This window comes from Pleurodeles waltl, chromosome 4_2 (assembly GCF_031143425.1).
Source record: "Pleurodeles waltl isolate 20211129_DDA chromosome 4_2, aPleWal1.hap1.20221129, whole genome shotgun sequence".
In the NCBI taxonomy this organism is placed as follows: domain Eukaryota; kingdom Metazoa; phylum Chordata; class Amphibia; order Caudata; family Salamandridae; genus Pleurodeles; species Pleurodeles waltl.
This window is the reverse complement of record NC_090443.1, coordinates 518,592,052-518,616,951: the sequence shown is the minus strand read 5'-3', so window position 1 is coordinate 518,616,951 and position 24,900 is coordinate 518,592,052. Positions and strand designations below refer to the sequence as shown.

At 47.7% G+C, this 24,900-nt stretch overlaps 1 protein-coding gene across 1 annotated transcript in view; it reads left to right on the top strand.

Annotated features, from left to right (window-relative positions):
* The first annotated feature begins 11,300 nt into the window (after nt 1–11,300).
* Nucleotides 11,301–24,900, top strand: part of LOC138293036 (flavin-containing monooxygenase 3-like) — a 360,876-nt gene continuing 347,276 nt past the window's right edge. The window contains exon 1 of the mRNA XM_069232018.1: nt 11,301–11,387. The gene's annotated coding sequence lies outside the window, so the exon portion shown is untranslated. The remainder of the gene's footprint in view (nt 11,388–24,900) is intronic.

Genomic DNA, 24,900 nt, shown 5'->3' with positions numbered 1-24,900 from the left:
GCGCCCGGCCTTAGCTCCGCGACAAGGAGTCTCAGCGTGGGCAGCAGCGCGGGTCAGAACCCCAACATTCGCTCTGGGGTCTCACGCGCTCCACCTCTGCTTCTCATGGCTCCGCCGGTCAGGGCGCTTCCCAGTACGCCCGAGCGCGGGCGCCACCCCGACTCCAGCGCGGGTCATCCGGTTCACGCTTGCTGCGTCGCAGGACTCCGTTGTTCGGTTTTTCTTAGTGTGCTAGCCTTATCGCACACATATCTGGTATTTTTCATGTGCAGTGCCTGGGAATTTGATGTTTTATCAGGATCTTTTTACGGGCTGTGGACGGAGCTCTCGTTAGAGCGTCCTTTCACGGCACCATCTTGACCACGCCCCTAGGTACTCACATCTTGGGGTTACAAGTTCTCCCATCTCCCTACTAACTACTCCACATCCATGGGTGAGGGAACCTAATTTTGCATTCCACCATTTTAGTATATGGCTTGCCCCCCTATAGGACCCTAGCTATTTTTCTGCTATTTCTTACCAATGCTTGTTATTTTTCTATGTTATTTCCTAGTATTTACCGTGTATATATAGTTTATACTTACCTCCAGTTAGTGGTCTGCCTATAAGTAATCTAGTTCAGTGTTACTGTAATAAAGTACCGCTGTGGTATTGCAAGTGCTTACATGCCTCCTAGATAAGTCTTGGCTGCTCACCACAGCTACCAGTAGAATGCCCTGGCTTCCTAGACACTGTTCACTAATTAATAATGGTTGCCTGGACCTGGTATAAGGTGCAAACGTCATAGGTGTCCACCACACAGCAGGCCAGCCTTCCTACAACAATGTTTTAAAGCTTGCAAAAAGGCGACACGCGCTGCAATATAAACAAAAATATTAAAATAACTTTATTATAATGCAAGTTGTTTTGAAGCTTTAAACTTTAAAAATGCAACACAAGCTGCCTTACAGTCAGAAAGTTAAGAAATGAAAAGAACATTAATGGATGTTGTTTCAGAGCTTACACAAGTCTTCACTTGCTGCCTCTATAACCAAACCACAGAGAATCAATTGAAATGCAAGATATTTCAAATATTTCATATAAAGGCAACAAACACTGCCTTGTAAACAGAAAGTAAAGAAATAGCTTTAAAAAGCTAACACACGTTGACTCTATAAATATAAATGAGGTAAATAACTCAATGATAATGCAACTTGTTACATAAAGATTTTAAAAGGCAACACAGACAGCCTTGCAGAAATAGCTTGAAAAGGCGACACACTCTGCCTTAAAGACAGAAGGCATATAAATATTAATAACCAGGTGACAGGCCTAAGGTCTTGAAGCTTTACCCTTGACACACAAACAAAGCAATAAATAAGAGGTTTAAAAGCTTTACCGATGACATGTGAACAAGCCTTGCAGTTTCATACCAAAAACAAATATATAATAAGGCTTTAAAGCTTTACTGATGACACACTAACAAAGGCTCTCCTCCAGAAATACTTGCAGAAAGCAAAAAAGAAAATAGTGCCCAAAAAACCACTACAAGCAAAAAAAGTGTAAATCTACAAGTAATTGGGTCACGCTCTGTGGAAGGGAACAACAAACGAGAAGAATGGACATTTACAAGAGAATAATCACTACTGAAAGAGAGGAGGTGCTGCTTCTGCTCTATGGTGCCCTGTGTTCATTCTGCAGCTGTGCTGACAGTGACAATCCTCCAGAATGCGGTGAAAGTGCTGTCCGGGATGTTACGCTAGTGATTTTTCTCTAATTTCTTACTCATTTCTAAGCACGGTCTTGATGGTCAGCCCATCTGAAATGTTGCAACAACCCGTGTGGTAATGAAAAATGCAAAACATTCACAGAGTGTGGGCTCTGTGTGAAAATATGCAAGCAGCTGAGCTCTGAATACCTTCGTTTTATTAATGTATGTAATTGCCCCTCACTGAAGGAGTATACGAGAACCTTTTATTGAATCGGAATTTAAGCTGTTTGTTAATTCAGGGGAAACAGGTGAGATCAGTTTTAAAATAGAGTAAACAGTATTGCATTGACTTTATAGTTTTTTCTATAACGTCTTCGCATTTCAACTGAATTTAACACTTAGGCCCCTATTTATACTTTTTTTGCGCCGCATTTGCGTCGTTTTCTGACGCAAAAACGGCGCAAACTTGCAAAATGCCATTGTATTTTGTAGGTTTGCGCCGTTTTGCGTCAAAAAGCGGCGCAAATGCGGCGCAAAAAAAAGTATAAATACGGGCCTTAAGGTGTGCATTTATGTAACAGAATGTGCTGGTGTACTCCTCAAGGAATTAAAGACAGAGCATTAACCTTTGATGTAAAATGGAAGATTGAGAAGTGAAACAAGGGAAGCTTGAATAAATCCTGGCTTTTCCACTTGACCAACTTGTGTGATCCTGGGCAATTACCTTACACTGCAATTCATTTCCATTTGTCAGTATTTGAGAGATCCCCTTAAAACGCATCAGTTTAGGGAGCTTGATGTACAAAGCCCTGTCTTGTAGAAGTTTTAATAGACTATAACTTTGTACCATCAATAACAATAATGAAGGCAACATACATGGTACACGTGACACCAAATGAAACTATTGCTTCAAAGAATTGCCAATTACATATATGCCAACCCTCCCTATTAAGGCAGGAGTCTACTGATTTCAAGACTAGCCTTCGGCCTCCTGATTCCTGCATGTAGAAACCTCATTCAGAGAGTTGTAAAACTGACAAAAATAAAATGTTGATGCTTGTCATGCACTCTCCAATCTCCCCCTCCAAGAATTACCTCTGACATCAAAGGTTAACGCTTTATCCTTGAATCTTGGAGGGGGAGATTAGAACATGTGACAAGCTTTAACATGTTATTTTGGTAATTTTACATAGCACAAACAAAACAGAATTTAGAATTGTGTTTTTGTTTGCTCTAGGTTATTAACCTGCCAAAAATGAAAGGCTGATTATTTGTCACTATACATACCAATAGACCCGATTCAGGCAGATTGCCTCTGCTTCAGTATGTCATTCTCCCAACTATTTATTTTTAAGCTCCCTCTTGACTTCTCATGGATGTTAACATGTATGCACTTAACACAGTCCTACAATCTAATGCTCTAAAACAAAGCCCTTATGCATGTTACAAATATGCATATGTTCTAAATTTCTTTATCCTCATTTAACGTTTGTTGCAGGCAGCGATTAATTTGTAAAAGAATGAGTGCCAATAATTTCCGCTGCCTGATGTTTTGCTCAAGAACATGCCGCTGATGCCACTGAATGTTCGGGTGCAAACTATCAAGACTACGCAGTATTGATTTCACCCCATGCACATTTATCCACCACCTGACACCCCTATCCCCTTTCTCTCACTCTAGCAGGTTCTTTCTCATCTTTGCTTTCCTTCCTTTTCACTCTTTTTCTGCCTTTCTATTTCTCCTCCTTCTCCTTCTTTTGTGTTTTTCCCTCTCCTGTTGTGAGTTGAAGTTTGACTTGAATGTTAACTGCTGGTCCCCCAAAGTGAGTCTGGTGGGTCTCACCTGCACCCACTGACTCCAGTTAAGCAGTGGTTGCACAGTTTACTTGTCTAACAGGTTGATGGCTCCACTCAGGTTATGGTTATGGTTCCTAAAACCAACCCAGGCCTTTTGCTCTGTTCTGTTTTCTCCTTATTAATTTGGTGACTTGCCCATCCCTGGGTAGTAGCCTGGCTAATATAATACTACAGGAGCCATGGCTGAATGCCAGGCTAGTAGAGAACTCTTCTATTTACACAAAAGAGAGCTTAGGTTGTGCTCATTGAAGTCATACAGGGATCACTAGGGGTCCCAGCTGTGACACCTGGCTTGCCCTTTGCAAGCCCAAGCAATGCCTTTGTGACCGGTGACCGTAGAGGTGCCAAATGTAGTGCTAAGATCACAGAGGTCGCTCACATTACCATTGTCGGCTCCAGCCTCCTTTTCAGCTCATTTTGTATTACATTAATAGTGACTAATAAACTATCATTCACTATTAATGTAATAAAAAAGCGGAACAGCAGTATCTGTGAAGGAACTTCAACTGACATCTTAGGTAAGTGAATTCAAATACTTTTCAGTATATTTTATATGGGTGCATGTGGGTGAGGGATAATTCCGTTGAGAGAGTGTGTGTATGTGTGAGCATGTATGTCTGAAGGTGAGTGAGTGAGAATTTATAGGTGGATCAGAGTAAGAGTTAACAGGCATGTGAAAATGAGTGAGTTTGGGTAAGAGTGAGTGCAATTATTGTGATGTCATGAGGGTTTAGGTCATGTGACATTACTTCCATTGACATCATTAACGTTAAAGGGTGTATGATCTCACAGCCGCTCCCTGTGGAGTTTTGGTGAATCGACGCCCATGGTTGTACTGGTTTAGAAAATGACAGGGTGCCCATTTCCAGGCAACCCCATACTCCTAAATCAGAAGATGTGACTCAATCAAGGTGGATTTCCCTGCCGCGGTGGGAGGGGGGAATGCAGAGGGTACAGGAGACTAGAGGGGTTTAGAGCAGTGGGTCTGAAAGAGGACAAGCAAGTCACCACCTGCCTTACTGGTGTTTTTGGTGCCTTCCCCTTTAGGCACCAATACAGCCACACTTCTCATGACTTTGCTTGTGTGTCCCCTTGAAAAGGCTTAGGGATTTTGGTTGCCCCAAGCAAGACATATGTGGGGGCCCATATGCAGGGAAAATTCAAATTGTATTCCCCATTTACAATTAATTCAAGCCTGTTGTACTAAGCAAAGCTAAATTATATGTTAGTTAAACTTTAACAAGGTCACACAAAAACACTTGATATATGTATTGCTTGGGACCCTAAAAATTATAAGGTTAGAGAGACAGAGTCAGTGGTGGGCAGAGCGAGACAGCAAGAGATTTAAAAAGAAAAATATGATAGACAGAGGTTAAAATTAGAGAATCTTCTCTTTCCCAGGAGCATCTTGAAAGTTGGGGGCCTGGACAATTGCCCACTTTGCCCATGCCTTAACCCCCAGGGTGCCTGGGGCGAGATGGTCACGTCCAGGCACCCGGTTCCCGTGTGCCTGGGACGAGACCAGCTCGTCCTGCACCTGGCCCACGGGGGAGCGCTAGCCTCCCTCCCACACCCTCCAGTCGGGGGTGGAAGGGGAATCACTTCCCCTTCCGCCCCTGACACCCCCTCGGCAATCTGATGACGTCAGCGCGTCAACATCATCAGCAGCTGCTGAGGACGTGCTGGAAGCCATTTGCTTCCAGTGCATCGTCGAGAGATAGGACCATCCAAAGGTGAGTCCTTCTCTTTTGGGGGTTTTGGGGGAGAAAACAGACACGGGGGAAAGGAAATAGTTTTTCCTTTCCCCCGTGCCTGTTTTCAATGGATTCCTGCTCCATGATCGCGGGCGGGCCTATTTCTTTTACGCCCATCTGCCCCCAAGGGTGGCAGAATCCACTTAGGCACCAGGGATCCTGTGTGTGTGTTTTGTGTGGGGGGGGGCGGCACCTTTGATGTTACTGATGGCCATTTCTGCCCTCCTTGGGGGCAGATCGTCTTATTTGTTTTAGACCCATCTGCCCCCAAGGGGGCAGAAGGCATCGAGATGTCAGAGATTTTTTTTTTTGGTTCCCTTTGTTGTTTTGTGTGCTGCGGGCACCCCCTTTGACAAGGGTCGCCGCCGAAGGGGGCACAGAGCTGTTGGCCATTTCTGCCCCCGTTGGGGGCAGATTGGGCTATTTTTTTTTAGGCCCATCTGCCCCCAAGAGGGGCAGAATCCACTTAGGCACCAGAGATCTTATGTGTGTATGTGTTTTGTGGGGGGGCGGCCCCTTTGGCAAGGGTCGCACCCCCAAAGGGGGGCACATTACTGATGGCCATTTCTGCTCCCGTTGGGGGAAGATAGGCCTTTTTTTTTTGGCCCATCTGCCCCCCAGGGGGGCAGAAGCCACTTAGGCACCAGGGACAATTTCTAAGTTCTTGGTGGCAGGGTGTTTGTCAACTGACAAAGTATTTGTATTTGTGATTATAACAGATTATTTCTTCTTTTTGTTCTAGTTCAAAGCTTTTGCTTCCTTTGCTGTGGATCCTTGCGGTTTTGGCTGTAGTCTTCCTGTGGTTTGCATAGTTGCATGTTTTAGGTAAGTAAAAGCAATTTACTCCAAAGGAGTATTGTTGACATGCATGAATGACATGTTTGTAGGTGGTGTACTAAATGCAGGATTGTTGGTGAAATTGTCCTTAGATTTGAGCACGATATTTGTGTTGTCATTTGTCTAATTTTCTTTTTTCTTTTTTCTTTTTAGTGGAATATCATTGGTGATTGCTGTGTCTGTGCAAAGTAGTTGCTGGTGAGTAGCTTTTTCAGGCAAGTGAGTACATAACACTTTGTGATAAAGCTACACTTTATTACTTATTTTAGTGCTGGTTGTTGTTGGCAATCCATTTGTTGGTAGAAAGGATCATGGCTAACCGCAGAGTGACTGCTCAGCAGGTTGTTGGCATGCTTTTTGAGTCATCTTCTGACCATGATTATGAGACTGACTCTGCATCTGAGGCAGAGGAGGAAGTGAGAGATTCTGGCAGTGAGTATTCTGTCTGAGAGGATTCTTCTGATGAGAAAGCCACTCTCAGTGCAGATGAAGGGCCTGTTTTAGAGGAAGACATTGGTGTGCCAAGAGTGCAGCAGCCTGGGGCTGAAGGGTTTCCCATCAGAAGACCTGACACCTGGATTGCCCCAAACATGGAGCAGCCACAGTTACCTGCATTTACTGGTCTCCCAGGGTGTAGAGTCAATACTGAAAACCTTTTGCCTGTCAATTTCTTTCACTTGTTTATGGACGATGTATTTTTGGAAGAGATTGTAGGCCTCAGTCTAGAGCTACTCAGTGGGTTCCCACATATCTGGAAGAGATGAAAAAGTTTTTAGGTTTGACTTTTTTGATGGGGTTGATAAGGAAGCGGTCCCTGTCTTCTTATTGGTCTACTAGTCCCTTGATGGCAACGGCTATATTTCCTGCAGCTATGACTCATAATCACTATTTGCTTCTTCTTTGTATGCTGCATTTTGTAGACAATGCTTTAGCCTTGCCACAAGATCACCCTGATTGTGACCATCTTTTTAAGATTAGGCCTGTACTTGATCATTTTGTAGATCAGATTTCAGAGGTCTATGTTCCAGGCAAAGAGATAAGTGTGGACGAGTCTTTGGTCCTGTTCAAGGGGCGTTTAGTTTTTAAGCAGTACATTCCTAGTAAGAGGGCAAGGTATGGAATTAAATTGTATGTGCTGTCAGAAAGTAGTACAGGATACGTGTATAATTTCCGGGTTTACACTGGTAGGGATTCCAGTATTGACCCCCCTGGTTGTCCACCCACTTATGGAGTTAGCGAGAAAATTGTGTGGGAACTTGGTAGGTGACTGTTTAACAAAGGCCACCATTTGTACGTAGATAATTTCTACACTGGAGTGCAGTTGTTCAAGGAGTTGTTTAGAGTGGACACTGTTGCTTGCCGCACAATCCGTTCTAACCGGAAAGGCTATCCAAGGGAGCTTGTCTGTAAAAAACTTGAGAGGGGACAGTGCAGTGCCTTGTGGAATAATGAGCTGCAAGCTCTGACATTTTCAGACAGGAGGGATGTGTACATGCTATCTACCATCCATGATGAGAGTACTTCCCCTGTGACTGTTTGGGGTCAGGTTGCTGAAGTGCACAAACCTGCGTGCATTTTGGACTACAATAGGCACATGGGTGGTGTTGATAGAGTAGATCAGAGGTTGGAACCTTACACTGCTCTTCGCAAGTCTTACGTGTGGTATAAAAAGTTGGCCCTACATTTATTTCATTTGGCAACTTTTAATGCTTTTATTGTGTTCAAGGATTGTTCACCTGAGTCAAGGATGACATTTGTTAAATTTCAGGAATCAGTAATAGAGAGCCTTATTGTGGTGGAACAGGCACCCAGAGTAGCAGGTGTGGTGGATGTGGCTAGATTGAAAGATCGCCAGTTTCCAGATCACATTCCTCCCGCTTCCAAAAACGTCTTGCCCACTAAGAAATGTAGAGTATGTGCCCGAAGAGTTATCCGGAGGGAGAGACGGATGTACTGCCCCTATTGCCCTTCAAAGCCTGGGCTGTGTGTGGCCGGCTGTTTCAGGAGTTACCACACCAAAAACATTTTTGGGGAAATACCATGAGCGTAAACTGCCTATTTTATATTTTCATATGTTCAGTTTCACGGTTGGCATTACTGTCATGTTTTTAGTTAGAGCTTTTGTGTTTGTAGCTTTGTACTTATTTTATAATTAGTTAGTGGTTTCTTTGTTGTTTATAAACAAAAAAAAAGTGATGGCGGTGTGTGTGGGGTGGCGCTTGGCTGGTGGAGTGCGTGGGGTGGCACTTGGCTGGCGGTGTGTGTGGAGTGGCGCTTGGCTGGAGGTGAGCGTGGAGTGGCGCTTGGCTGACGGTGTGCGTGGAGTGGTGCTTGGCTGGCGGTGTGTGTGGAGTGGCGCTTGGCTGGCAGTGCCAGCCAAACGTCAGTCCACACACTCCCATCAGCTAGTGTGATTGCTGTATCAGGCATGTGGGCGTAGGTAAGTGATGGGCCCTTGAGTGGCGCTGTCTGTCGATGCGAGTGTTGTAATGTGCTCGGCCCGTGGCTGACTGCGTGAATGGTCTTGTGCATGTCATGTATGAAAGGTGTGTGAATGGACTGTAAAACGGTTGGTGCCTTGACGCGGCTTTACAGCTCACGAGCTGTGAGCCATTGGTTCAGTTTTTTGGCCTTTCAGTTATAAACAGTGCATTTCACTTTTGTGAAATCTCTTGTTAATAAAATTTGATCTACTGAACCATCACTCACCCGTGTGCCAAATCCAACCAGTATGTATGGTAAAAATGACAAAACCTGCTCCGCTGTAATCAGGCGTCGCAGCACAATTGTGACACGCTAGGTGTCTCAGGTGGGACTCAGATGATGAAGCATGCCACCAACTTGGTTGGTGGAAGAGGGGTCTTTTCACATAACCTTAGTGCGTTTCTTTTCACAATGTTGGTGTTTGGCACATCACAGACGTACGAGGACACATCAAAATGATATATTACAAAACTACCTGTGTATGGGGGATAGGTGGACCTATGTTTTTGGTCCTGGGTGAGGCCTTCATCTAGGGAAACCTACCAAATCCAGACATTTTTTAAAACTAGACACCCCAAGGAGTCCAGGGAGGTGTGGCTTGCGTGGATCCCACAACATTGTCTTACCCACACTCCTCTGCAAACCTCAGAATTTGCTTAAAAAAACATATTTTCCTGACTTTTTTTTGTAGGATCACCACTCCAACACAAAATTCCTACTCCCCAGCGTTCCCCTCAGTCCCCCAAGTAAAATGAAACCTCACTTGTGTGGGTCCCCAAAGTAGAGTCAGACTAAAGATGTATAAAAGAAAAATATGTGCTTATCAACTCCCTGTGCTATCCCCTCAATCTCTACAGGTTTTTGGCCTTTTTCTGTTGCAGGCACCTGGCCCACCCACACAAGTGAGGTATCATTTTTATCGGGAGACTTGGGAGAACCGAAATGTGAAGAAAAAGTGTTATTTTTTAGCCAAATTTTGAGGTTTGCAATGGATTCTGGGTAAGAAAACACTGGGGAATCAACGCAATCACACCTCCCTGGACTCCCTGGGGTGTCTAGTTTTCAGAAATGTTTGGGTTTGTAGGTTTTCCTATATGGCTACTAAGCCCAGGACCAAAAACGCAGGTGCCCCCATCCCCAAAAAAACAGTTAGTTTTTTTTTTTTGATAATGTTGATGTGTCCATGTTGTGTTTTGGGGCATTTCCTGTCGCGGGCACTAGGCCTACCCACACAAGTGAAGTATAATTTTTATCGAGAGACTTGGGGGAACGCAGGGTGGAAGGAATTTTGTGGCTCCTCTCAGATTCCAGAACCTTCTGTCACCGAAATATGAGGAAAAAGTGTTTTTTTAGCCAAATTTTGAGGTTTGGAAAGGATTCTGGGTAACAGAACCGGACGAGAGTCCCACAAGTCACCCCATCTTGGATTCCCCTAGGTGTCTAGTTTTCATAAATGCACAGGTTTTGTAGGTTTCCCGAGGTGTCAGATGAGCTAGAGGCCAAAATCCACAGATAGGCACTTTGCAAAAAAACACCTCTGTTTTCTTTGGGAAAATGTGATGTGCCCATGTTGTGTTTTGGGGCATTTCCTGTCGCAGGCGCTAGGCCTACCCACACAAGTGAGGTACCATTTTTATCGGGAGACTTGGGGGAACATAGAATAGCAAAACAAGTGTTACTGCCCCTTGTCTTTCTCTAAACGTTGTCCTTCCAAATGTAATACAGTGTGTAGAAAAGACGCCTATTTGAGAAATGCCCTGTAATTCACATGCTAGTATGGGCACCCCGGAATTCAGAGATGTGCAAGTAACCACTGCTTCTCAATACCTTATCCTGTGCCCATTTACGAAATACTAAGGTTTTGATGATACCTATTTTTCACTCTTTATATTTCAGCAAATGAATTGCTGTATACCCTGTATAGAATGAAAACCCACTGCACGGTGCAGCTCATTTATTGGCTCTGTGTACCTAGGGTTCTTGATGAACATACACGCCCTATATATCCCCGCAACCAGAAGAGTCCAGCAGACAGAACGGTATATTGCTTTAAAAAATCTGACATTGCAGAAAAAAGTTACAGAGTAAAACATGGAGAAAAATGGCTGTTTTTTTCACCTCAATTTCAATATCTTTTTATTTCAGCTGGTATTTTCTGTAGGAAACCCTTGTAGGAGCTACACACATTACCCATTGCTGAATTCAGAATTGTGTCTACTTTTCAGAAATGTTTAGCTTTCTGGGATCGAGAATTGGTTTCACACCCATTTCTGTCACTAACTGGAAGAAGGCTGAAAGCATAAAAAATTTTAAAAAAGGGCTATGTCCTAGTAAAATGCCAAAATTGTGTTGAAAAATTGGGTTTTCTGATTCAAGTCTGCCTGTTCATGATATCTGAGAAGGTGGTGATTATAGCATTGCAAACCCTTTGTTGATGCTATTTTCAGGGAAAAAACCACAAGCCTTCTTCTGAAGCCCTTTTTCCCTTTTTCTAAAAAAGAAAAAAAAAACATTTTACAAAGTTGTGAGGGTCTGAGTGTGAACTGCCCCAAATAGCCAAAAAAAGGCCTGGCACGTGAGGGGGAAAAGGCCTGGCAGTGAAGGGGTTAAAATGTCTCTTGTTTTTTTTATTTACTTTAGAATAAAGTTGCTTTGGCTCTTACCTTTTTTTTGCTAACCACTTACAGTGCAGGAGCCACACCAAAGTAGCTGTGGAGGCAGGAGGGACGCTGGAGTGAAGAGGTTTCTATAAGAGAAAGTTAGAGGTGAGTGAGTGCCATATACATATATTTATGTTTATTTACCAGTGTAGAGCACGAACCAAGGACATGGTGGCATCAGAGTGCTAGTGAGAGGATGTGGCTTAACAGCCAGAGCTGGCAACTCTGGAATTGAGAACCAGGTTTGAGTCTCTGCATCGGCTCAGCATCCTGTGATTCTGGGCAAATCACTTAGGGGGTTATTGTGCCAGTCTTACTTTAGAGTCCATACCCACTCGTCATGCATGCAGCAGACTCAGAACCAGAACCTTTCCTCTGTCCTCTCATACTTCCCATTATTCCACCTCGGGCAATGCTGCCTTTCATGTGTTTAGTTATACAGCTTTAAACAATATTTGTGACTGCATCTCAACCACAACCTAGGTTTTATTCCACTCGAACAATGCTGCCGTTCGGTTGTTATGTTAGACAGCTTTAAACAATAGTTGTGACTGCAAAAACACATAATGTGTGTAAGGAACACCGGAAAATCTTACCTTTCAATTATTTTAGCTTATGGGTGTCCAAAAAGAGATCAACAGGGCAATATTTACATTCACCTTTAAATTTACCTTAATTCAACCTTGAACGGTGTTGCCTTTCATTTCTTAAGTTAAGTTAGACAGCTTTAAACATTGTTTGTGACTGCACCCCCACAACATAAGTTGTATTTCCCTCAAACAATGCTACCTTTCAACTCTTATGCTAGACATCTTTAAAAAATAGTTGTGGCTGCAAAAACACAGGATGTGTGCAAAGTATACTGCAAAATGTTTCCCTTCACTTATTTTAGCTTATGGGAGTACAGAAAGCAACCAAGACAGCAACATTTACATTCAGCTTTAAATGTACCTTTATTCCACCTCAGACAATGCTGCCCTTCATTTGTTCGGCAGCTTTAAAAAACATTGCATCTGCACCTCACCCACAACCTAAGTTTTATTTTCAACTTTACTTTGCCAATAAATGAGCTTCAAGAACACACTTTTGCTGTGCTTTTAAAAACAAATAGCATGCATTCTTAGCTCAAGAACACATTATCACATTTATGGAACAGCTTGCCTGTTATATATACACTATGCCACATTCTGTTTCCTCTGACATAACAAAATGTGCTTCCCACCTCTCTTCACTTGCAATGTTACATGGGAAATTTCCTTCATCTTTTCGACATGTTCACATTAACTAATTTGCACCATCTTCTCAACTAAACATGATGCATTTTTACTATCACACTGCCAATTATCCACCTTAAATATATCCTACCACTTCCCATCCCATTCTCTATAACAAGAACCTCCTGCTCCACATTAAAAAGTGAAGTGTTCACTATATCATAATTCTTCCTTGGACAACCAACGTACACGTTGCTACTTGCCTTCCATTGCACATTTTATTTAAAAGCTCTTACCATCTCTCACACATTAATAAATAACAAAAGAATAATTACTGATTCACAGCATTTCGGAATAAATCTTTAAACATATTGTACTACCATAGTGCTCTATAACACAGCTAAAATAAACTAAACCAATAGCTTTCGCTTCGCCGAGACCTACTGGCTTTGCAAATGCTTCATATGCTTGTTTAAATATATCCCCTAGTACTACTCTCTAGCACTTGCTCAGGAACTAAAACTCATTAAACTAGAAGGATTATTTCAGGGTCACACAATTCAGTGGGGTACACTGGGCTCTTCAATTTCCATCATTAAAACCCTGTATGGAAAAGCGAAAAGTTTCTAAACTGCAGTAAAATTAGAAGAGCATTTTGATGATGTTGAAAATATTTTCACAAATTTTTTTCGTACCACACTTAGTAAAATAAGGGAATTTTTAAAACTGCAGCTCCTGTTCTGATCGCCATACAATGACAAATATATAATCTTACAGCCAGTGGCATAACAAAACCTCAGGGGGCTCCCTGCAAACAATGGTGAGGGCCCCCACTTATATGCACTCCTCAGAGCAGATGACTCCCAATGCATTCCACCAAGTTGTGGTGGCTGACAACAGAGAGGGTTTATCCAGTGACCTTGGTTCCATTGGAGTTGGGAGGGGTTTCAGGTCATCTGAGAGTTGCTGTAATCCCTGCCATGCCTGTGGACTGTTTGTTAAATAATGACATAGGCCCTCATTATGACATTGGCGGTCAGTCCCGCTTACCGCCATGCCTACTGCAGCCAACATACCGCCGCCACCACCGTTTACCGCTACCCATATTATGACCCACACATAGCAATCCGTCACTATACAGCCACACACACAAATCTGCCAGCCCAAAAGTCGGTGATAAGCTGGCGATAGCAAAACCCACATCGTTACACCAACAGAACTATGCCCACAGCATTATGACCCACAAATCACCGCGGCGGACATTCAACAGCGGTAAACAATTGGAGGTACATACCGCCGCACTCAAAATACACACACACTAACAAAACAACACTACATTACTACACACACCTGACACACATACACACACCACACCCACAACACTATAATACACACACACACTACTCACAACCCTTTATGACTCAAATAAATTGACAACAGAGAGAGAGAGACACACAAAGAGCACCCACAGAACCAGAGCCACAGAACACCATCAACCATACACCATCCACACACCTTACAGCACACCCCCCAACACATCACCACACACACCCTCACACACATCACACCCACTACACCCATGGCACCACAAAGACACCGCTGGTAAGGGTCATGGTGAAGGAAATCATCTGGGTAGAGCCACAGCTATTAGGATCACAGGTGCAGCAGACTTCCATTGCTAGGAAGATGGAGCTATAGCGGAGAATCGTGGACAGGGTCAACGCCGTGGGACAGCACACAAGAACAAGGGATGACATCAGGAAGAGGTGGAATGACCTACGGGGGAAGGTGCGTTCTGTGGTTGCAAGACACCAGATAGCTGTACAGAGGACTGGCGGTGGATTCCCACCTCCTTCCCCAGAACTAACAACATGGGAGGAGCAAGTCTTGGCAATACTGCATCCTGAGGGCCTGGCAGGAGTAGCAAGAGGACTGGACTCTGGTAAGTCAAATCTCTATTATTATCACCCCCCTAACTGCATGCCATAATATACCCTGCCCCTACCCTCACCCCCATCACCCCACCACCTCACATACACCCCACCATCACAATCCACCCATCCCAATACCAAGCCCTGCATGAAACACCAATGCATGGACATCAATCACAGCCCTGCGTGGACACACATCACTAAAGCATGCACATTAGAGAGAATCACCTAGCCCACAAAATCACTACTCACACAAGGCAAAGCTGACAGGGCAATTACAACCATACAGGGCAACACACCCATGCACAAGATGACACGCACAGAAACAATAACAATGCATTTACATCCTCACAGGTCCCCCACCCAATGTTACCGGAGAGGAGGTACCAGGAACTTTCAGTCTACCCCAGAAGAGGCCCACAGTGATGACAGCAGCTCTGGACGCCTGGATCTGGATGACCACCCTGGCCCATCAGGGATCTCCGGACAGTCCGTTACTCAGGCACAGTCCCATACCACCACAGAGCCTCCCCCCTCAGGAAACAACACCATAGTACCCACCCACTGGGCCCATACCTCTATCCCCAGGACACGTCAATCAGCAGTGTGTCACCACTACAGGGACCCTGGGTAACCCCACAAACACAGGAAGATCAGGGACCTGGGGTCAGTGGCAGTAGGCACATGGTTCAGAGGACAGAGGCATATGACGACAGGGAAGCTGGGAGGACTGCTGTGCGACAGGGGGAGGACAGGCCCAGGGAACCCACTCCCCATGAGGCACTCACCAACATCCTGGGAGCATACCACCATTCCCAGGAGACGATGGGCCAGATACTGGACAAGTTGCAGGAGACGCAGCAGCTGCAGGAAGGACAGTACCTGGGGATCAGGGAGGACCTGTAGGACATCCACACCACCCTGGTCACCATTGCAGGCGTGCTGGCAGACATGGCCAACACCATGAGGGAGGCAGTGGCACACCATGGGGCCCCTGACACTAGCAAACCGATGAACAGCCCTCCACCTCTGCTGCCGCTAGTGGACAGGAGGCCCCACCACAGAACCAACAGGCCACCAGCACCTCTCCCCCTGCAGAAGGAGAACCACCCTACAAACGGTCCCTGCGATCCATGCCGAAGCTAGAGAACATTGCCAAGACTCCACAAGGAAATAAGACTCTCCTGATTGTCACCCTTGTGTCCAACTCTGTCACACTGTCCACCTTGAACTGCCATTGCTCCACTTCCTATGCCCCCTTGGACAATGCACCTGTGATACCAATAGACTGGACTTTATCCTGGACTTTCCTCAACCATCAACCTACCCCCTCTACTTCTTAGCATTTAAATAAAAACCATTTAAAAAATACAAGTAGGGAGTCTGTCAAATGATTGAACAAAGTATTTGTTTAACAAGCTTTAAACACTGCAATACGAATGTAGAGGAATAAATACATAGGGATGACCTGGAGTAGGCTGCAGTCAACACACCAGGTGCCAGAGTGGGGCACAGATATCTGAAAATAGAGATGCCAAAGGGTACAGTAAGTGGCCATAGAATTTGTAGAATCTGCCTGCCATGTACAATGTCAAATACAAAACTGTCAATGCAAAGTGAAGTTACAGTGTCTTACCTATGTGTCACTGGAACTACTGTTGTATAATAGCTGCTCTGTTGACCTCATACTCTGCCTCCTTATCTTCACTATCCACAGGGTCCACTACTGCCACACGCCCATCTCCAGCCTCATCCTCTTGCAGAAAAGGCACCTGGCGTCTCAAGGCAAGGTTATGCAACATGCAGCATGCCACAATGATCTGGCACACCTTTTTGGGTGAGTAGTACAGGGATCCACCTGTTAGATGGAGGCAATGAAACCTGGCTTCAGGAGGCCAAATGTCCTCTCTATTATTATTCTTGTTCGCCTATGTGCCTCATTGTAACGTTACTCTGCCCTTGTCCTGGGATTCCTCACAGGGGTCAGCAGCCATGAGAGGTTGGGGTAACCAGAGTCACCTGAAAATATCGAGGGATACCTGTTAGCAAAACATTAACCCTTATGGCCAACACCATACCCATACACCAACATATACTGGGTGGGAACCATGGGCTCACCTATTAGCAACACCAGGTGCCTTTGGAGTTGAGCCATCACATATGGGATGCTGCTATTCCTCAGGATAAAGGCATCCTGCACAGACCCAGGATACTTTGCATTGACATGGGAAATGTACGGGTCCGCCAGACACACTATCTGCACATTCATCGAGTGAAAGCTATTTCGATTTCTGAACACCTGTTCATTTCTCCAGGGGGGGGGAGTGACAAATGCAAAATGTGTACCATCAATAGCCCCAATAATGTTGGGGATATGTCCCATTGCATAGAAGTCAGCTTTCACTGTGGCCAAATCCTCCACCTGGGGGGAAACAATGTAGCTGCACATGTGTTTAATCAGGCAGACACTATTGAGAACATTGGCTGATACATTCCTGCTGCCAAGCCCACTGTCACTTGGAAGGAGCCACTTGCCAAGAAATGGACTTGTACCAGAGGGGGAATCCCAGTGGGGTGACGGATAGCAGATATCAGGTCAGGCTTAATTGAGCCCCCAGCTCTGTGATTGTGGCCCTATCCAGTCTATAGTTGAGGATAATGTGCCTGTCCTCCATTGTTGCCAAGTCCAACAAGGGTCTGTACATGGGGGGGTGTCTCCATCTCCTATTCATCTGCAGCGGTTGTAATCTAGGGGGCAAAATGGTGAGCAGCTGGTCAGTATTCCACATTTCCAAACTCTGCACTGCATTGCATGTTGTGACTGTAAAAGTATGTCGTTGGATAGGCCCAAATGTGACGCAGTTAGGTGCCATGGCCTGCCCCCCCCTAAAATGGCGTCCGCCTGTCCTGTGTGGATGGACATGTGGAAATGAGGTAATGCCGCTGGCGTTGTGCGCTGTTGCGGGAGGTGGTCGAGTACCGCAGTGCAACTCCTCATTGGTTGTCATTAGACCCTATGGGTTACAGCGGCCAATGGTGATGTACACCACCGGTGACGGTACGCACCGCCGTGGACGTGACCGCCATTTTCTATCTGTTCACTCACTTGCTACCTAACTTTCAACAGGAGAGGACCTACACTGCAAGTGACCTGTGTCTGGAACCAACCATGGCTCATGTCACGGGGGAAAGGGCCCCTGCCTTCACCGCTGCAGAGTTGGAGAGACTAGTGGATGGGGTCCTACCCCAGTACTGAATACTGTATGGGCCTCCAGACCAACAGGTGAGTACACTGTGAGCATGATGCATGGGGCATGAATGCAGGAATGCTGTGTGTGAGGGCCATGTGGGGGGGGGTTGGTGGAAGGGATCTGGGCAGCGTGGTGCATGTATGGTGGGCAATGTCTGTGCCTAAGGGGATGTGAGGGCTATGGTGGGCCATGAATGTAACAGGCCGGACGGTATGACTATGTTTCTTTTTCTGCAGGTCAGTGCCCATCAGGAAAAGGGTATATGGCGTGCCATCGCCAAGGACGTGCGGACCCTGGGGGTCTACAGCAGGCAGAGCACCCACTGTCGCAAACGGTGGGAGGACCTGAGGCACTGGGCAAGGAAGACGGCAGAGAGCCAGCTGGGGATGGCCTCCCAACGAGGAAAGGGTGCCCTTCGAACCCTGACCCCCCCTGATGGCCCACTTTCTGGCGGTGGCCTATCTGGAGCTAGATGGGTGCTTGAGTGTAGGAGGCTGGCCTGGCTTATAGTGGGTACCAAGGGGTACTTACACTCTGTACAAGGTCTAGTTATCCCTTATTAGTGTAGAAGAGGTGTTTCTAGCAGCTTAGGCTGATAGAAGGTAGCTATAGCAGAGCAGCTTAGGCTGAACTAGGAGACATGCAAAGCTCCTACTATACCACTGGTGTCATATGCACAATATCATAAGAAAACACAATACACAGATATACTAAAAATAAAGGTACTTTATTTTTATGACAATATGCCAAAAGAATCTCAGTGAGTACCCTCAGTATGAGGATGCCAAATATGCACAAGATATATGTACACAATACCAAAAATATGCAGTAATAGCAAAAGGAAGTAATGCAAGCAATGTAAAGTTACAGTAGATTGCAATAGGAGCACATAGGTATAGGGGCAACACAAACCATATACTCCAAAAGTGGAATGCGAACCACGAATGGACCCCAAACCTATGTGAGCTTGTAGAGGGTCGCTGGGGCTGTAAGAAAACAGTGAGGGTTAGAAAAATAGCCCACCCCAAGACCCAGAAAAATAGGTGTAAAGTGCACCTATATTCCCCAGAGAGCACAGAAGTCGTGATAGGGGAATTCTGCAAGGAAGACCAACACCAGCAATGCAACCAAAGTGGATTTCCAGATGAGAGTACCTGTGGAACAAGGGGACCAAGTCCAAGAGTCGCGACAAAGTCGAGAGTGGGCAGATGCCCAGGAAATGCCAGCTGAGGGTGCAAAGAAGCTGACACCGGATGGTAGAAGCTGTGGATTCTGCAAGAACGAAGAGGGCTAGAAACTCCCCCTTTGGAGGATGGATGTTCCACGTCGTGAAGAAGCTTGCAGAGGTGTTCCCACGCAGAAAGACTGCAAACAAGCCTTGCTAGCTGCAAGGGTCGTGGTCAGGGTTTTCAGATGCTGCTGTGGCCCAGAAGGGACCAGGATGTCGCCACTTGGATGAAGAGACAGAGGGGGCACCCAGCAAGACAAGGAGCCCTCACAGAAGCAGGCAGCACCCGCAGATGTACCGGAACAGGCACTTGGAAGAGGAGTGAACCGGAGCTCACCCAAAGACACAAAAGGGAGTCCCACGACGCCGGAGGACAACTCAGAAGGTTGTGCACTGCAGGTTAGAGTGTCGGGGACCCAGGCTTGGCTGTGCCCGAAGGAAATCCTGGAAGAGTGCACAGGAGTCGGAGCAGCTGCAAATCATGCGGTACCCAGCAATGCAGTCTAGCGTGGGGAGTCAAGGACTTACCTCCACCAAACTTGGACTGAAGAGTCACTGGACTGTGGGAGTCACTTGGACAGCGTTGCTGAGTTCCAGGGATCACGCTCGTCATGCTGAGAGGGGACCCAGAGGACCGGTGATGCAGTCTTTTGACCCACGGGAGATTTCTTCAGAGCTCCTGGTGCAGAAAGGAGGCAGGCTACCCCCAGAGCATGCACCACCAGGAAACAGTCGAGAAGGCGGCAGGATCAGCGATACAAGGTTGCAGTAGTCGTCTTTGCTACTTTGTTGCAGTTTTGCAGGCGTCCTGAGCAGTCAGTGGTCGATCCTTTGGCAGAAGGTGAAGAGAGAGATGCAGAGGAACTCTGATGAGCTCTTGCATTCGTTATCTAAAGAATTCCCCAAAGCAGAGACCCTAAATAGCCAGAAAAGGAGGTTTGGCTACCTAGCAAAGAGGATAGGCTAGCAACACAGGTAACAGCCTATCAGGAGGAGTCTCTGACATCACCTGCTGGCACTGGCCACTCAGAGCAGTCCAGTGTGCCAGCAGCACCTCTGTTTCCAAGATGCCAGAGGTCTGGAGCACACTGGAGGAGCTCTGGGCACCTCCCCTGGGAGGTGCAGGTCAGGGGAGTGGTCACTCCCCTTTCCTTTGTCCAGTTTCGCGCCAGAGCAGGGCTGGGGATCCCTGAACCAGTGCAGAATGGCTTATGCAGAGATAGGCACCATCTGTGCCCATCAAAGCATTTCCAGAGGCTGGGGGAGGCTACTCCTCCCCAGCCCTGACACCTTTTTCCAAAGGGAGAGGGTGTAACACCCTCTCTCTGAGGAAGTCCTTTGTTCTGCCTTCCTGGGCCAAGCCTGGCTGGACCCCAGGAGGGCAGAATCCTGATGGAGGGGTTGGCAGCAGCAGCAGCTGCAGTGAAACCCCGGGAAAGGTAGTTTGGCAGTGCCCGGGTCTGTGCTAGAGACTCGGGGGATCATGGAATTTTCTCCCCAATGCCAGGATGGCATTGGGTGACAATTCCATGATCTTAGACATGTTACATGGCCATGTTCGGAGTTACCATTGGGACGCTGTACATAGGTAGTGACCTATGTCCAGTGCACGCGTGTAATGGTGTCCCCGCACACAAAAAGTCCGGGGAATTTGCCCTGAACGATGTGGGGGCACCTTGGCTAGTGCCAGGGTGCCCACACACTAAGTAACTTAGCACCCAACCTTTACCAGGTAAAGGTTAGACATATAGGTGACTTATAAGTTACTTAAGTGCAGTGGTAAATGGCTGTGAAATAACGTGGACGTAATTTCACTCAGGCTGCAGTGGCAGGCCTCTGTAAGAATTGTCAGAGCTCCCGATGGGTGGCAAAAGAAATGCTGCAGCCCATAGGGATCTCCTGGAACCCCAATACCCTGGGTACCTCAGTACCATATACTAGGGAATTATAAGGGTGTTCCAGTATGCCAATGTGAACTGGTGAAATTGGTCACTAGCCTGTTAGTGACAATTTGGAAAGCAGAGAGAGCATAACCACTGAAGTTCTGGTTAGCAGAGCCTCAGTGAGACAGTTAGTCATCACACAGGGAACACATACAGGGCACACTTATGAGCACTGGGGCCCTGGCTGGCAGGGTCCCAGTGGCACATACACTAAAACAACATATGTACAGTGAAATATGGTGGTAACATGCCAGGCAAGATGGTACTTTTCTACATTGAGGGCATCACAGCAGACACAAGGGGGTGAGTACAGGTTCCAAATATACTACTTGCGCCTGGTGGGGTGGACACTGGGTGGGGTATGTGGGCCTGTGGGTGCCCCTAGGCCAGTCCGAATAGTTCAGGGTAGGTCCCTTGTTAGTTCTTATGTAAACTACCTCCAACGAAGCTAGTAGGCATCCACTACTGGGCAGGGGTCTGTGGGTCTCAGGTATGCTGCTATTGTCGTTAGGTATTCCTGTCCATGGCCTGGTGACTAGTATTGTGACTGTTAGTGCATTGCCTAGTGCGTAGGGCTGTTCCCCGTGTCTGTGTGTGTCATGTGCACCAACGGTGGTGTTGTTGCTGCCATTGACCAAGTGTATCCTTTGTCTATTCCCCCCCTTTATGTTTTGTCACCCTGTCTTTATGTGCATTAGCATCATCTGGCGGAGTAGCAGAGGCACCTGCGACGGAGGGAGCTGCATCCCACCGGGGCCAGGAGGCCAAATCCACCGACAGTGAGGGCACCAGTGGGACGGAGGGCGAGGGAAACACCACAGCGGAGACAGGTGGAGACAGTTTGGACAGCGATACCTCCTCCGATGGACTCTCCCTGGTCGTGGTGGACACCTCTGTGCCCACCCCAACTACAGGCACAGCCGCCACCCTCGTACCAGCACTGCCCTCCCAGCAGCCCCTCAGCGAGTTTTCCAAGCCCGCTCACCCAGGAGGGTGGGCATCTCCTTTGCCCCAGGCACCTCAGGCCCTGCCCCAGTTAGCCCTGCTGCCCTCAGTGAGGAGGCTATTGATCCATTTCTGTTGGGCAGTCAAAAATTGTGAATGCCATCCAGGGGCTGGCAGGCCATTTGCAACAAACACATGCATTCCTGGAGGGCATTCATTCTGGCATGGTGGCCCAACAGAGATCAATCCAGGCTCTGCCCTCCTCCCTGATGGCAGCCATTGTCCCTGTCTCTAGCCTCCCCCCTCCAACTTCCTCTACCCAGTCCCATGCCCCTCAACCCCAACCTCTCCCAAGCACACATTCAGACCAGCATGCACCCAAGACTACACACAGGAGTGGCTCAGGCAAACACAAGCACCACACATCATCCCACAGGCACTCACACAAACACCATCCAGATACAGATATACCAACATCCACTGCCTCCATGTGTCCCCCTCCTCCTCGTCCTCCACCACCCTCCCAGTAGCGTCTCCACTCACACCTGCATGCACTACATCCTCATTCACTACCCCATCACCATCACGCCGATCACTACACACCCCTCACTGGCAGTCACCACCCCCACATCCATGCACACGTCCCCTGCGTCCTCTCCAACTGTGTCTGTGCCCCATCCTCCCAAAGTACACAAACGCAAGCACTCAGACACCCATCAGCCATCCACCTCACACAGCAGACAGACAGCTCCTACAACCACTCCCTCTTCCTCCACTCCCAAACATTTACCCTCTTCCCGCCCCAGTGTCCTTAAGAAGCTTTTCCTCTCCACCGTTGACCTCTTCCCTACCCCTCCCCCTGTCCTTCATGATGGGCCAAGGTGGTCAGAACCCAGGCGAGCACCTCAGCCACCAAGTCCACGGCCAAGTAGTGTCGGCAGCTACTGCAGGTGGGAGAGGCTCCAGGGAACCAGCCATCAGCACTGACAGTTTGCCTGCACCAACTGCCAAAGGGAAGGGCAAGGAGGCACCATCAGCTGCCAAGGGGAAGGGCAAGGAGGCACCACCAGCTGCCAAGGGGAAGGGCAAGGAGGCACCACCAGCTGCGAAAGGGAAGGGCAAGGGGCCTGCACCTGCAGGCAGGAAGGACAGGAGGCCTGGTGCTCAGACTGATTCTGAGCCCCCACCACCAACCATGGAGGTACAGATGTGCGAGGCTGCAGGCCTCACCACTGGCATCCCCAATACCAGCACCGCCACCAGCACTGCCGCCAGAACCGCCACCAGCATTGCCACCAGCACCGCCACCACTGCCAGCAGCAACAGCCCCAGTGGGCAGCCGTCTGAGGCTTTGGGGGAAGGGCTGGAGCCTCCCCCTACCACTGGCATCCCCGCCACTAGCACCACTGCCAGCAGCAGCAGCCCCATTGGGTAGCCGTCCAAGGCTGCAGGGGAAGGGCTGCAGCCTCCCCCCACCACTGGCATCCCCCACACCAGCACCGCCACTGCCACTACTGAGCAGCCATCACCACCAGCGGGCAGTGTGTAGTCCTGCCTCCATGGGCTGTAGTGCGTCCTGGACCCTGCAAATCATGTAGGTGTGACTTCCCAGGTGAGAGACTGTGACCTTGCACTCCCCAAGGACTGCATCACAGGGCACAATGCCCCCTCCAGAACCAGTGGAAGAAGCCATCCACTCACCACATTCTTGCCAGGATGAAGCACACTGGGCACAAGGTCCCCTTCAGAACCAGTGGAAGAAGCCATCCACTCACCCCCTCCTTGCCAGGATGAAGCACACTGGGCACAAGGCCCCTGTGCCCCCTCCAGAACCAGTGGAAGAAGCCATCCACTCACCCCCTCTTTGCCAGGATGAAGCACACTGGGCACAAGGCCCCCTCCAGAACCAGTGGACAAGCCCCCCACTTGAGTGACTGTGGCCTTGCAATCCCCAGGACATCACACAGGGCATGTTGCCCCCTCCAGGACCAGTGTTGTTTTACCATCTTCCGGCTGAGGTGCCCCCCCCGTTCCCCGTCCCCCTGAGGTGCCTGTGCATTTTCGACCTGATGCCCCTGCAATGTTCTCTCTGTGTTGTTGAAGGAGTAAAGTGGGGCCTTGGCCTATGTGTAGTGGCACTGTGGCCCACGAACATTGAGGACTGGGCAGTGTCCCTCCTTTTGTATATATGTATATACTGTTTTGATTTTGAAGCACAAATTCTACTATTTTATCTTATTACACTCACTTTAATCTATTCCTTTTGTCCTTGCATTATTCCTGAGGGGTACGGGGTAGATATGTGATGTTATTGCATCTGTTTGTGTGTTTGGTGTTGGGGGTGTTGAGTGTTGCGTGTGTGTGCCACTCTCTTTTTCCTCCACCCTCCCTTGTGTGCTAGGCGGCAGTACTCACTGTGGCCGTCTTCTCCTGTGTTGCTGTTTGTAATGCATGAAGAGGTATACATTCATGGGGAAGATGTGCAACTCGGGCTCCATGGCGTCGTGGTTGTTCCCTGAGTCTCCAGAGGTGAGTCCTTTGCCTTCTGTGTACTGTTTCCGCCGTGCTTTTGATATCGTTGGTACCGCCCCAGAAAAGGTGGCGGATAGGCCTTTTGTAATACAGTGGGAGGCACATTGTCTTCCGCCTGGCTGTTGCCGGCTACTGCTGCGGTGTTTGTTGCTACCGCCATGTCGGTCGGTGTGTTAAAGTGGCTGTCTGTGTGGGCGGTTTCCGCCATGGTCATAATTCTATTTTTTTTGGGCCGCCGGCCTGTTGCCGGTATTACTGCCACTTTATCACCGACTGCCAGGGTTGTAATGAGGGCCATAGTGTCCTCTGCTTGAAAGGAGAAAAGGAGGAACAGTTCAAGGCTCATGTGGAGATGTTAGGGTTACCTGACTGGGTCTGTGCTATCACAAGATCCATGGCTGGCCAGAAGGGGAGTCAAGAAGGTCTGGTGCCTGGAACAGTGGCCCAACCAGCTGCGAAAAAGGGGAAAGGCAAAGGGCCAGGTAAACAGGCCCTTGGGTGTAACCCTAATGAGATGGATGGTGCACCTGCGGAGGCCACCCCAGAGTCCACTGAGGAAGGTACTTCTTCCCTA